The sequence below is a fragment of the Rattus rattus genome, chromosome 11 (assembly GCF_011064425.1).
Source record: "Rattus rattus isolate New Zealand chromosome 11, Rrattus_CSIRO_v1, whole genome shotgun sequence".
Classification (NCBI taxonomy): Eukaryota; Metazoa; Chordata; class Mammalia; order Rodentia; family Muridae; genus Rattus; species Rattus rattus.
In genome coordinates, this window is record NC_046164.1 from 76,701,376 (window position 1) to 76,715,384 (window position 14,009).

At 40.3% G+C, this 14,009-nt stretch overlaps 2 non-coding genes and 1 pseudogene across 2 annotated transcripts; all 3 read right to left on the reverse strand.

Moving 5' to 3' along the window:
- Positions 1–13,065: 13,065 nt before the first annotated feature.
- LOC116912942 lies at positions 13,066–13,127 on the reverse strand. The gene has a single exon (XR_004389510.1). It is a non-coding gene; the product is annotated as a U7 small nuclear RNA (small nuclear RNA).
- A 13-nt stretch (positions 13,128–13,140) lies between these two features.
- On the reverse strand, positions 13,141–13,203 carry LOC116912943. The gene has a single exon (XR_004389511.1). It is a non-coding gene; the product is annotated as a U7 small nuclear RNA (small nuclear RNA).
- Position 13,204: 1 nt separating this feature from the next.
- Positions 13,205–13,258, reverse strand: LOC116912944 (annotated as a pseudogene).
- Positions 13,259–14,009: the final 751 nt, after the last annotated feature.

A 14,009-nucleotide genomic window follows, 5' to 3' on the forward strand; every position in this document is an offset into this window, starting at 1 on the left:
AGAAAAGTTCCCAGCCAACATTTTTAGCTGTATCCATGTAAGAGCAATCACATGGCTCTCAGGTTTCTTCCTCAAATTTAGTGCTAGAATAGAAAAGGAGGCGAATATTTTGGACCTTCATAGTGTGGGTGACTACATCATAAATTGTAATCACGTTCTCTAACATACTAAGCATTAATATCTTGAGTGTCCTCCTTTATTCTAAGCCTGAGTAAGACCATCGTTTATGTATACCTACTGTTAACTACACAAAGTCTCTGTTCCTGTGTTCCACACAAGCAAGTACAGGGTTTTCTATCTCCCAAGGCTCTTGACCTCATGCTACTCAAATGTGTTCTGATTCAACTTGTTTCTTCCGCTATTACCCCCTACTCTTAGAGTGCATTTCTGAGTTCCTTAGATTTATGTCTCAGTGAATTAGAAAATGCAAGCAGTTCCTTCAGAATATACTAAAGATCCTTGTCAATCACACCATGTGGCCCTTTCTCAACTTAGTCATGAGTGCTGGGTAACGTGGAAACTGACTCAAGTGAAGTCCCTCTTCTTCCACATTCAGTGCGTGACTAACACTATGGGGTAAAAGGGAAAACCTGAATTCATACCACTGTGGGGAGACAGGTTGCTACCACTGGGGACTGCTAGGGGCTGAGAAATTTTACTAGGAAACATAAACAAACTAGCAAACAACAACAACCAAAAAAAAAAAAAAAAAAAAAACCTGAAACAAAACCCATGAACCAGAAGCTAAGAATCTAAGGGCTTCGCATTGTTGGCTTCACTAATGTCTCCACACAACTTCCAAATTCCTGTTGCTTCCCAGACAATGGCCTAGGTTAGCAGAGAGTAGGCTGAAAGGGAAAACATTTACCTTGCAGTTATAACTTGTTCCATTGTAACAGTTTCTGGGTTCCTTCATGGAACTCCTACATGCTTTTAGGTCATTTACAAGACATTGAGCCAGGTATTGGAACCCCAGGGTCCATCCTTTTCCTTCACCACTTCGCCCTGTGATATTCTTAGCAACCACTCAAGTCATTATATAATCAGGTTTTCCAAAATGTTGAAAGTTCCATGTAGAGTCACACAGTGCCTTGCTTCTTGTAAAGTGTGCTTGAGGCCTAGCAAATGGAACGTTTGCACATCTAAGAATCTCCAGTCCTGTCTAGTGAATCCCCAGTGTTCTCTTCACAGCCAATAGAGTTCACATGACTTTAAAGTCAGAAGCCAGAATTGCTCCAGAAAACTGATCCTTAAAATCCCTTAGAACCCAGATTTTTCTCAATTTTAATTTAATTTTGTAATTTCCTTACAAGGTATCATGTATTCTTATGGCATTTTTAGTTTTTGTGGACCCTCTCCTCTTGACCTCCTCTTTCCTATCTCTTTGTCTCCTACCCCAGCTTGCACCTTTCCATCCCCATTATTCTCCCATTCTACTTTCCTACTACAATCTCCAAATGCTTCTTATATATTTGGTTGTGAGCCTAGCCTTTTTAACGGCTGAGCCATCTCTCCAGCCCCAAATGCTTCTTTTTCCACTCTTTGAGCCCAATTTTTATTTTTAGCTCCACCCCCCCTCTCTCTCTCTCTCACACACACACACACACAAATACACACAAATAAAAGTTAAATTCTAGAAACTACATATATGAGAGAGTACATAGTAGTTACATGGATTATCTTACCTAATAGAATGTTTATCTCCCTTAATTGAATATATTTTCCCATTCCACTCATCCCTCCCCCCAAAAAACCCCTAATTTCCCTCTTTATTGTGTCTAAATGAAATTCCATTGCGTGTATTCATCTCTCATTGTGCACCCACCTGTTGAGGGACATCCCAGCAGACTGCATTTTGTTACCATTGTGAAGACAATAAGCATTGATGAGCATGTACTTCTAATAGGATATGGAATCCCTTAGGTATGAACTCAAGAGTGGTACAAATGGGTCACATGGACGTTCTAATTTTAGCTTTTTGAGAAACTACATGGAATTCCATCCATCAGTTTTGCCCTCCTGCCAACAGTAAGAATGGATTACTCTTTCCCTGCATTCTGGACAATTTTTGTTGGCATTTGTTTTCTCCATGCTAAGCCATTCTGACTGGAGTGCTATGAAATTTCAAAGTATTTTCAGTTTTCACTTCACTAATGACTAAGATTGTTCAACCATTCTTCAGTGTTTATTTGTGGTTTATATTAATTCTTTTGGGAATTCTCTGATCATTCCATTGGTAGATTTTTGGTCTAATTTTTCATGATTATTTATTTTAAAAGTTCTTTGTATATTCTAGATATTAATCCTCTGTCAGATTTTATGGTTTGGATGTGAAATGCCTGCCACTTGGTCTCCAGCTACAACTGCTGTTTGGAAAGGTTGTGAGGGTTTTGTCTGGAATCTCCCTGGAAAAAAGTGGGTACAATGACAGCTTTGAAGAGATAGATGTAAGTGAAGAAGGAAAAAACATCCAGAATAAAAACTTGAAGACATTGGGAAAATAAATTAAAGAAGATGCTACAAGATAGACTGCCTTATTACATGAGTCAGTAGAATTATTGTGACAATGCCTTATACTCTCAGGGTCTGTAGATCTAATACACTATCAAAATTCCAATGACATTTTACACACAACTAGAAAGAAGGATGCTGAAATTCATAAAGAAGCAAAACTATCAAATCATAAGCAATGATGGAGTTATCACTGTATCTGACCTCAAATTATACTACGTATCTATTGTAACTGAGACAGCATAGTGCTAAAACAAAACCAGGCACACAGACCAATGAAACAGAAAGAACCAGAAATAAGCCACAAAACTCCAGTCTCTTACATTTCATGAAATATATCAAAAGTAAACACTGGATGAAAGACAGTCTCTTTAGTGACTGGAGTCAGGAAATCCACGTGTAGAAGGTTCTAACTATATATCCATTTCTCTCACCCATGGACTAAAGCTCTTAATATAAGACTTGAAACTTTCCAAGTAATGAATGAATGAATGAATGAATGAATGAATGAATGAAAAACACTTAGAATGTGATCATAGGCTAAGACTTCCAGAAGAGAAAACTTCAATAGCTCAGGAAATTGCAGTAAGATTTAAAAGATAGTTGGAAATTATAAAGCTTGTCTACAACGAAGGAGATAAAAGAGTGGTGAAGCATGCTACAGAATGTGAGAAAAAAACTGACAACTAATCCACAAACAGGCAATACATAATGCAGAACATATTTAATATCTGAAAACATTAAACAGTAAAAATTCAACAAATAATTCCAGGAAATGGGGCCAGGGAAATGGACAGTTCTCAAAAGAAGTGCAAATGAATGAAGAACTGAAATCAAATCTGTATTGACATCTCAAACAATGTAGCAAAGAATGCTTATGAAAAATAAAGAATATTTGGTATGTATGCACACATGCCCATGCACACACATATACACACATGTGTGCACACACACGCACACAAACACATGCACACAGATACACATGTGCACACACACATGCACACAAACACACACACATGCACACACATGCACACAAACACACGCACACACACACACACACACACACACACACACACACATGCACACAGAGAGATACTATCTAGAAGCCATAAATAATGGATTCTGATGACTGGAGGTCATAGAGCTAAATGAAATAAGCCAGACTCACAAATATGTGTTTTGTCAAGTATGGAAATGATTAAATTAAAAAAGAAAGACTTGAAAACAAAAAAAATCTGTCTGGAAACTGAGGCAGGAGAAGAAAGGACAACAGAAGAATAAGAATAGGTTAGGCTTGAAGGGGATCTCAGTACCTCAGAGATACAAATACACATGGAAATACATAATAAAACCTATCATTTGGTACTTTGAATATGTAATACTGATTTGTTTTTGTTTTTGTTTTTCAGGACTGGGTTTATCTGTGTAGCCCTGGCTGTCCTGGAACTCAATCTGTAGTCCAGACTGACCCAAAATCCGAGACCCACCTGCCTCTGCCTTCCAAGTGCTGGAACTTAAAGGTGTGTGTCACCAATGCTCTGCCGCAATACTGATTTTTTAAGTTTATGGCATTTGGAAAAACTAGCATTTCTCTTAGGCAACTAGCTATACATTTGGCAAAATAACTTTTTTTTTCTAGTTAATTCTGTTCTTCTCCGGAAGAGGCATTTGCCCGCTGTCTAGGCATGCTAATAGCAAGCATAGTAAAAAGGGACCCCACAATGAGGGTGGGTTTCCCTTAGAGCTGTGAGTAAAGCATGGCCATTGTCTCAGAGCTCTGGGCTGAGTGTGGAGAATTCTCACCTTTCTGCCGTAGGTATTGGACATGACAGAAGAAAGCAGGCTCTTGTCCAGAGAGAGGAAAAGCTATAATAGACTCTACGAGGAGAGCTAGGGTAAAAGGCACAGCACAACAGCCAGCGTGCTAGGCCATTCTACCGATCTCAGCCACGCCCACTCTCTATTGAGTTGCTTTGGCACCAGAGGAGCACAGTGGTCCAAATTCAAACCACAGTTGCCAGCTCCCAGGTAGTTCTCTTGAACTCAATGATGGTTTGACTTTTCAGTTCTTACTGGAAACACTAATTTTGACGATAACAAAAACAAAGTGAAGGTTTTTCTAAAAGCTTTTGTTCTCTGGAGTTCATAACTACCCCAGGAGTTTACCTCAGAGGCAATGTCGTTACTGATATGAAATTCAGACCCACAAATTTCAGGAAAATAGCACATTTAGCCATTATACGCCTGTGGCTTTATTTACACAGACATGGGCAGGCCCTCCTGTGCTGCATGTAGAAAACCAGAGTGTAATTTCTATGATCCCAGGAGTCACGCAAAAACTAGTATATTTTATAGTCAGAGAAAACCCCCTCTCTAGGCAGTCAGTGATCTGAAGCAGAGGTCAATGAACATGCAGGCTGCAGGAGCTCTTAGTTTCCCTCTTTATTCCCTCTTAGAAGGTCAAAGCACCTTAAGAATTGTGAGATGTTTAATTGTCCTTCAGAAAATAAAGGGCCAAAGAACTGGTGAGGTACAGACAAGCCCTTACTTAAGAATGAGTATGGTGGCCACTCATTGGCCTTCTTGGGTGTGGACTCTAGTTCAGACTTCTTTGTACCTGTCCTGGGATTAGCACTGAACAACCATTGATGGTACCACAGCATTTTTCAAGTGACTGTGTATATGTTGCTCTTACTACACAATGATGATGGATTTTATCCTTCATGGTCTCCTCTGCAGTCTTAGGTACAATATGGAGCCATTTTTCTAGGTTCTATTGGGTCCAGGCTGGGCTTAAGTTCTTCACTCAAATGCATCAAATTGCTTCTTTGTTGTTTTTGGGCTTTTCAAGGTTTCCAGGATCTGTGAGTCCGGGTGGGTCACATGTGATGTACACCACAACTTCCTCCACCAGGAAATCAGAATGTTTTGTATGCATTCTCTATGTCAGGCTTAGAAGAATTCCTGTCCCTGAGTGAGGCTTCAGGATGCAATAGGCATGGCCATTTGGATGTACAGGAAGCTCTTTAGACCTTTAGTTATTTGATCCTAGAAACTAAACTTCCTTTAAGAGCTATTCTTCATAGGATGAGAGGGACTCACTCTAGCGAAGTGTCTTCATTGTGAATGATTACCCAGTCCATTCATACACACATCTGCCAGCTAATGATACAAGTGAGTGATTGAATACCACAAGACACTGTTGGGGTGTTGAATCATGATCTAAATGTTCAGTAAATGGAAGATATTGCTTAATCTTACAGAAACTTGAATTAGAAGCACCACTGTTTAACAATGTGGAAAGCATTTCTATTTTGTTATTATAATTGATAAGGTATACATCTTTAGTTCAAAAGGATTTTCATAAGAGTTAATGTCAAGAAATTTCACAATCACAGGCTGTCACTAATTTTAGTAGATACTGACTGGATACTAGACACTTTTTACCTATTCATATTTCCCCAGGAAGAGTCATATAGTTAGACACTGAACTCCAACCAGACCTGGAAGAACTATAAAATGGCTGGAAAGGAAAACTTTTATAATCCTTTCAATGGGTAATAAAACATGGAACTGAGTCTAAGGGTAGAGTGTCCATTGGGGGAATTCCATGATGGTGTCGTCTTCTATATGATACAAGTTGTCATGGCCCCTAAATGAATAAGCCAGTAATTGTAAAGGAGAAAGGGCATGCGGGAACTATTCTGTGTGTCATTATCTGATCTGAGGGTGAAGATGAAGAAAAGGGAGGATGAGATGAAGGTGTTTTGGTTTCTCTTTCTTTTGGATTATGGAAGAGATTATAAATGAGAACTTTTTCAAAAAGGTTTCCAGAGATCCAAAATCTTGGAACCAATAGGAAGAATCAGACCGTGAAGTAGGAGGGAGAAGGATATATGAGGTAGAAAATGCACATCAGCTCTCACCTCGAGTACACTGGAAAAGTCCATGATCAACAAGCACATGGGGGCCATGATAATGGTCTAATACTCTATGATAATCTCAGAACACTCTGCAAGGGGACAACTTAAATTGGGAAAGGGTTTTAGACAAGAATGAGGCCATGGGCCATGGCAACAGATGATGATAGGTCTGAGTACTGTGTAAATACAGAAACTATGGTTATTACTAAAAACTCATTCTGTGCTTCTTTATGAGAAAGGTGTATAATCTGAGGCATTAAGGGAAAATTATGTTACTGGGTCATATGAGAAATTAATAATAGTTGGTTATTACCAGATAGGTCCTCGTGAGTATCGGGCTGGAAGACAATGGAGGAAGTGCATACATTATAGGTCATGAAATAGGTGACAGTGATGCCCAGGTCCAGGTATCTCTGTGCTCGCATAACACAAAAGGAATTAATGTAATAGGAAGCTTGGGAGTATTACAGGGCTATGGCCTTTAATCTTCTCAATGTAGGAGAGACTACAGGAGATCTGAGAGATTTGGAATGGTACACAAGTCCAGTTTTAAGGAGATAAAGTAGAGAATGAATTCTGATGCTAAGGAGATAAAGACATTTGAATGTCTGAGGCCTGCTGGACTACTTAGCAAGTGGAGGGCCACTTCCTGCTTGCTTAGCCATCCATGGACAGTGATGGTTGCTTATCATTTTAGCTGGAATATTCAGACATTTTCAGAACATGGTATTTCTGGTCTTGCCTGTTAGGATGTATGTGCAATATAAGAATCCTAATAGTTATATACATTTTCTACAGGTCTGTTCACTTTAGACAAAACATGTAGGTAAGTTACTTTCTCATCACCATGAGAGTAACCGTTGTACATAAAAACACATACATATGACTACAGCCTCTCCCTAAACCTTGAAAATGTCAATGCCATGGTTGCTATTTGAAGCTTCTGCCTCCATAGCTTTATGTCTTCCAGTGACAATTTACCTCCTTTACCGCTAATAGACCTCTCTGTAGGTCTGCTCCCCTTCCCTCGAAAGCAATCACATTGAATTTCAATAAAGCCTGGCATTTTTTTTTTGAGTTATAAAACCAGAATAGTTATTTCAATGTTTTTAAAGTAAAACTTACCTAACCAAAATTGTCACCTCGAGGGGATACTCCAGAAGTGACCTGGCATAAAATAGCATCCTCAGCTGACAGGGTACAATCCCTATAACTTTAATTTTTCAAAAGCCTATTTATGATGGCTTCTAAATGCTTTAACCTCCTTTCTAGCCCACTACTCATAAGAAGTAGTGGAAAAGAAAGAATACATGGGAAGTGAACATGTTTAGAAGGGTTCTTTGGAGCAACTCCCATCTGTGTTGTCTAGAAATCAGCATTTCAGTTCACAGGTCAGCAGTAGCAGCTCGATCCACTTGCAAACGCTTTATGGATACACCAGCAGTCCAGTTAGGTAGAGTCAGAAAAACAAGCATGAATCAGCACAGTAGTATCTAGCGGAGACAGCCAGGCATCACCCGGATCAGCACGAGCTTGGCAGTAAGGACCAGAGCCAATAGGAAGGCCAAGAAAACTTTTCAGCTGTGCCTCTCTCAGTGAAATGAAGATCTGTGAAGATGTGAGACCAACATGCATGTATCTATGTAAGCAAGCCAAGCTCAGCCTCCATCACTGTCCACTGCGTCCTTTTTATACTCCCTCCAAACATCACACGTCCTCCATGGGTCTTGTCTCACCACATGTTTTGCCTCAGTATGTGAGTCTGTCTCATCTAACATCACTCTGCCAATCAGCCCAAGTCTGCAGAAGTACCAAGAAACTGCAGCACCCCGTCTGAAGTTTTATGGCACGTTTCTATCTATGGAGTCCTAATGAATGCAGCTCAACTATGTAGTGCAAGGCAGACCAATACATGCTGTTGTTAGTGAAGAATCTTTCCTCACATGTCCTTTCTCAAGCTGCTTTAGCCAACCATCCTTTCACCTGTGTCTGCTTCCGTGAAACCTTCACACGTTTTCCCCAGCCAAATAGCATCCGACGCAAATGACTTTCCAAAGGACACTTTCCACTTCAAATTCCTGCTGATGGCATAGGAGGAAAGGCAGTTTTCTCGCCATGGGAGCAGGTTAGGGGGTGAGAAGCAACCCCAGAAGACAGCCTGGTTAATACATTTGCCTCTGCTCTACACTACAATCCTCTACTGCACATGATTCTCACAGCCTTTTAAAATAATATCCAGTCTGGAAAACATGCTCATCATTGTGGTAATTATGAGAAAACAAAACAAATCATCCCCTTATTTGGCATACCTAACAACGATACTGTAAGATCTTTGCCAGAACACCCATTAGATCATGCGACTCCAACCAGTTTCTCAGATCGAGTTGACAAAGTCAAATATTTACTTACTTCTGCATCCAAACCTTTTACTCCTGCCCTGTTTACAGGCTTGATGGTGCAGTGGCTCCAAAAATTTAATGGGAAGATTAAATGGAAGGTGGCCTAGATTCTTCCCCTTGAGGATTATAAAAGTCCAAAGTTGACTAAGTTAAAAATCTCCCTGAGATTGCCCCAATACTCCCCAGAGATTCTAAATGCATCCTCCAGTGACAGGGGATTCTTTCAGATGTTAACTTCAAACTCGTTCATTTTAAAATATAATTTTTTGTATGTCCTAGAAGGTTCTGGAGCATGGGGCTCAAGTAGGGGGAAGATGTTTTCAGAGTTATTGCAAAGCAGTGACCATAGACCACCTTATTCTGTAGTATGTCCAGCTTGGAGTGCTCCCTGCCTGACTCCTCCAGCTGTGAGTGCTCCCTGCCTGAGTCCTCACAAGGCATTCACTCAATAGACCAATTCATTCTTACTGACCTCCACTCCTTAATTAAGCCTGAGGCCCCAGAGTCCAGGGCCTGCTAAGTCAGTATTTAATCCAGCTTCCAGGATGGACACTGACCCTATTGGCTACTTTTCTGAATGTTACCACTGAGAAGTACTAGGACTCAGTAGAACCAAAGCAGGACAGCATTTCCTTAAACCTGTAAAGGACCTGATCTACCAAGTCAACATCTAGTGCTTTGATATTAGAGCTGTGGGGCGCTTTTGTGAGAGAATGAATTTTCTAGAAAATTTCATTCTCACAGTTTCACGTACTGATCACCAATCCCTCTTCCTCAATGAACCTCTGCAAAAGACTTATAGACATCCTTTCCTATGGTTTCTGGGATTTATTCCATATGTCGTATGTAACCTGGTATACATCTTCTGGCATACAGTCTAGAAAGAGCAGACTGTGTTGTAAATATCACCTAAGCCCACACTGGAAGATTAAAAACGGAAATCACAGTTTCAAGGCTCCTCTTACCCCAGATCCCTGGCATCTTGGGTAGGGAGCACATCTGTCTTAATTAGGGTTTCATTGCTATGAAGAAACACTATGACTGAGGCAATGATTAAAAGGAAAACATTTCACTGGGCCTGGCTTACAGTTTCAGAGGTTCACTCCATTTTTATCATAGTGGGAAGTATAGCATCATCCAGGCAGACTTGGTGCTGGAGAAGGAGCTTAGAGTTCTCCATGCAGCCAGGAAGAAACTCTTCTGCACTGAGTGCAGCCTGAGCATAGGACCTCAAAGCCCACCACCACAGTGACACACTTCCTCTGACAAGGCCACATCTCTTACTAGTACCACTTCCCATGGGCCAAGCATATTCAAACCACCACACTCATCCATATTGAACTTCAAAGTAAAGCTATTTCATAAGTGGTCAGTTTTCATCTGAGAAAATCCCAGACCATATGGGAAGGAAGAAGTGAATGGCATCTGTTTTTCTAAGCGTTCTGTGGTTTCCTCTGCCTTTGATTTACTTAGTGGTTCAAAATATACCTTAAGCCCCACCATTGTGGAGAGATTTTTCTGTTCTTCACTCTCACCTAAAAGCACTAATTCTCTTCTCCCTTTCTCAGCACAAACCTGGAGGTTGTGATGGCTAAGCATTAAAAAGTATTTGTTGCTGCATGCCATTTTAGTAATTATACCAGAGCAAGGCTGTGGGAATGATGTTTGAAAATGCGGTTAGCCATTCCAAGAAAAACATACCTATGCATAATAAATGCCAGGGGTAATGGTGGGGGCTATGTTTTATCCAATAACTGCTTCTGAGAATTAATAGTTCTGAATGGAATCACTGAAAAAGGCCATGTTTAAGGATCTTCAGGGTTAAGCAAGTGTGTATACAACAGATCAATCAATCTTTCTCGGTGCCTCGATTGACACATAAAGGCGGATTCACATCCCAGCATGCTGTGCAGAGACATGTATTCACTGTGAAATGATTACATCAGGATAATTAGCTGTCTGTCATTCCCTATACATCTTAGTTTTTATGATAACATTAGAAATTCTCTCTGCTAGCTATTTTGAAATATCAAGTCCACAATAATTATTTTTAACTAATGTCACCATACTATATGTAACTTGGTTATGGGAGAGTGGTAGGGCCTGGGTCAGAGCTACATTAGAGAGTCTTCATCTTTCTTCTGTAGAATTTAGAACCTGCTAGAGCAGAGTGTGAGGAAGTGCCAAGCCCAAAGTATCCCAGCAGATGAACTGACTGAAGATGGCATCTGGAAGTAGCTAGTGTGGAAGCACGTCAAGGAAACTAAGGGCAAGAACATGAAGAGGGTCACTGAACTCATGTTGGAACACGTGACTGGGGCCCCATAGAAGCACTGGCTGTGGAATTTCATAGAGAGCTTCCTCATCAGGGGTTGGTGTGAACTGTCACATGCTGAAGTCAGCACGTCCACAGTTCTGCACAGTATAATCTGTGCCACTTCTACTGAGGCCTGTGGCAAGGAGGTGCAAATTCTATGACATGGTGAGCCTGTTCCCAAAAATGACTCTCAGAGAAACCCTCCCCTATATACCAGGTACATGGAGCAGGGAATACCTCCCCCAGCTTATATTATTGAAATAGAAAACCCACTGTTGTCCACTAACAGAGAACACAAGACCATAGTGGGTACACAGAAGACTGGATACACATTATAAACACAAATGATGCTGATGAAATGGAAGATGACTGTAAGTCACATTGATAATATTGGTGTAGTTCAGCCTAGAGTCTTTCATGTTGAACAAGTAAAGCTATACCACAGGAATTTCAAGGGGTGTTCTTAGGGTATGGTATGATAATGTCTCATTCAGAAACTTACAAATAAGGTAGGTAGTTTCAAAGCAAAAAAAAAATTAATACAAAATCTACAAGAGTGGCTATTTGTGTGGGAGGGGCACTCTAAATGCTTGACAGATACCATCAGCCCCAAGGGACATTGCTAGTCTTTTGAGCATGCATACAGGCTGCACCCTCTATTTCACTCTGGTACTGGTTATTACTGCAGTGCTGGAGTCAGAATCCAGGTCTCTGTGGATGCTACACAGACCTTCTCCTACTGAGTCACAGCTCTGTCAGCATATCATTTATTTGTACCGTCTATTTCACTGAAACATATCAAAACCAGGAAAGAAGGTCAAAAGGGAATAGTTGCTTCCCAGCATGGACATCTGGGAGCAGTCCCTCCCTGTGATGTCAAGAATTGATACTGCCATTCCTCTACTTCTGGATACTCCAGCTTAAAACAAGTTTTGAAAAGGAAAAGAAATATTGGCTTTGAAAATGGGAATATCCTAGAATTAGCAAGGTAGGGGTATGGCATGCCTCACACTCATATCATAGATGCAACTGTTCAAGCTGGAACACTTTCATTTTGCTATCTTCCAGTCAGCACTGGAGGTCTTGGAATATATTATCTCTTGCTATGAATGATGGGTTGTTGTAATCTGAACCTCAATCTAGAGTAAATTTAGTGTTGTTCCTATCCTTGATTCACTCTAGCCCATTTAGGCCTAAGTTTTTTGTCTTCCTCCTCTGATTCCAGAGATTCTACTTCTGTGCCAATAAAATCCCCATTGATACCTTGGGTATTACTTTGATTCCATCCAGTCTAAATACTACATGTTACCTTGTCATACAATATAGGTTCAGCCTCCCCTCCATAATCATATACTCAGTGATTAGAAAACCCAGGAGATATGAATATTTGTAAACACAAACTATCTTCAAACATTATATTGTCCATAAGTTGGCCAGAGTATGAATACTCTATATGCTTATTGACTTTCTTAATATGCCCATGACTGAAAAATCACATATCTTCATGTGTGGCCCAGACTTGGCCATGTACAACACATTCTCTTTGTCCCCTATCTCAGTGTTGGAAAGAAAAGACCAGGCAGTTGTGGAAAGTTGCTTTGTGGCTATAATTTAAACATTATACTATAATGGAACAATCCTATTTGCTACCTCTTTTTAAACATTTTTGGCAGGATAGGTTGGAAGGATTGGGGTACTAACATTTGTAATCATGAAGTGCCAAGGCAAAGAACAATCAGTTGATTCTGTTGTGATTGAATTTTTTCAGCTAGGACCAGCCTTGGCTTGGGAGAGGGTCCTGAGAAATGGGCGAATGGAAGCAGCAAAAGAAATGACTCAGAGTCAATGGTGGATACAAACTGACATTTCTGTCCTCTGCTCAAGATGGCTTTCTAGATAGCTCTTTACATAGTTCTTGGGTTTTCCAACGTAAGTCTGGAAATCTGCTAGAAAAATTTTAAAAGAGCTTTAATAGCTCCCTAGGTAACTCTTGGATTTTCTGAACAAAATCAGAAAACCTGCTAGAAAAATTTTAAAAGCTCTCTGGTTAGTTCTTGGGTTTTCCAACCCAAGTCAGAAAACCTGCTAGATGAATTCCAGAAACTCTCTGGATAGCTCGTCTCTTGCAGACCAAAGCCCAGGTTTTTATTTGCATAGGCTATTTCCTTAGGAATTCAAAGGCAAGTAACATCTTGACTGGACCTAAACTTGATTTGTCTCAGGCTGGCCTTGAACTCCGAGATCTGCCTGCCTTTGTTAACACAAACAATAAGCTTAGCTGGGTGGCATCCCACCCTGAAATCCCCATTCCCTCTCTTCTTGGTACTCTTTTATTACTTGAATCATGAGCCTTGTTTTTTCACTATATCTTTCCTTTTAACGACTCATTATTGCATCCTCATCTATTCTTCCTGGTCTCTGAAGTCCCTCATACATTCATATTGCATCCTTATATTTTGCATACTTGAAAAACTCTGTTTGTATATTCTTGAACTCATGTTTTCAGAGTTCTTTGCCACAGCCTTAAGAAATGTCTTGGAGGTCACAGCATTTACCGTTTGGCTGGGGAACATTAAACACATTCTGGTTTCCTGGGACCATGTCGTTTCTGATCATATGGAGTCATTAACATTGGCAGAGAGAGCATTCCTTGAAGGAGGAGCATGGAGTAAGAATATGTACATTATTATCAAACAATCCTTATGCCCACAGCAACTGTCAGCACTCATGGAGACCCACATCTCACTTGCTTTGTTCCAGGGGCTGGGACCATATCACCATAGCCATTCAAAAACTGGCATAAGAAACAAACAAACAAACATCACCAAAACTGCCAATCCAATTTTGTTTTAGGAAATC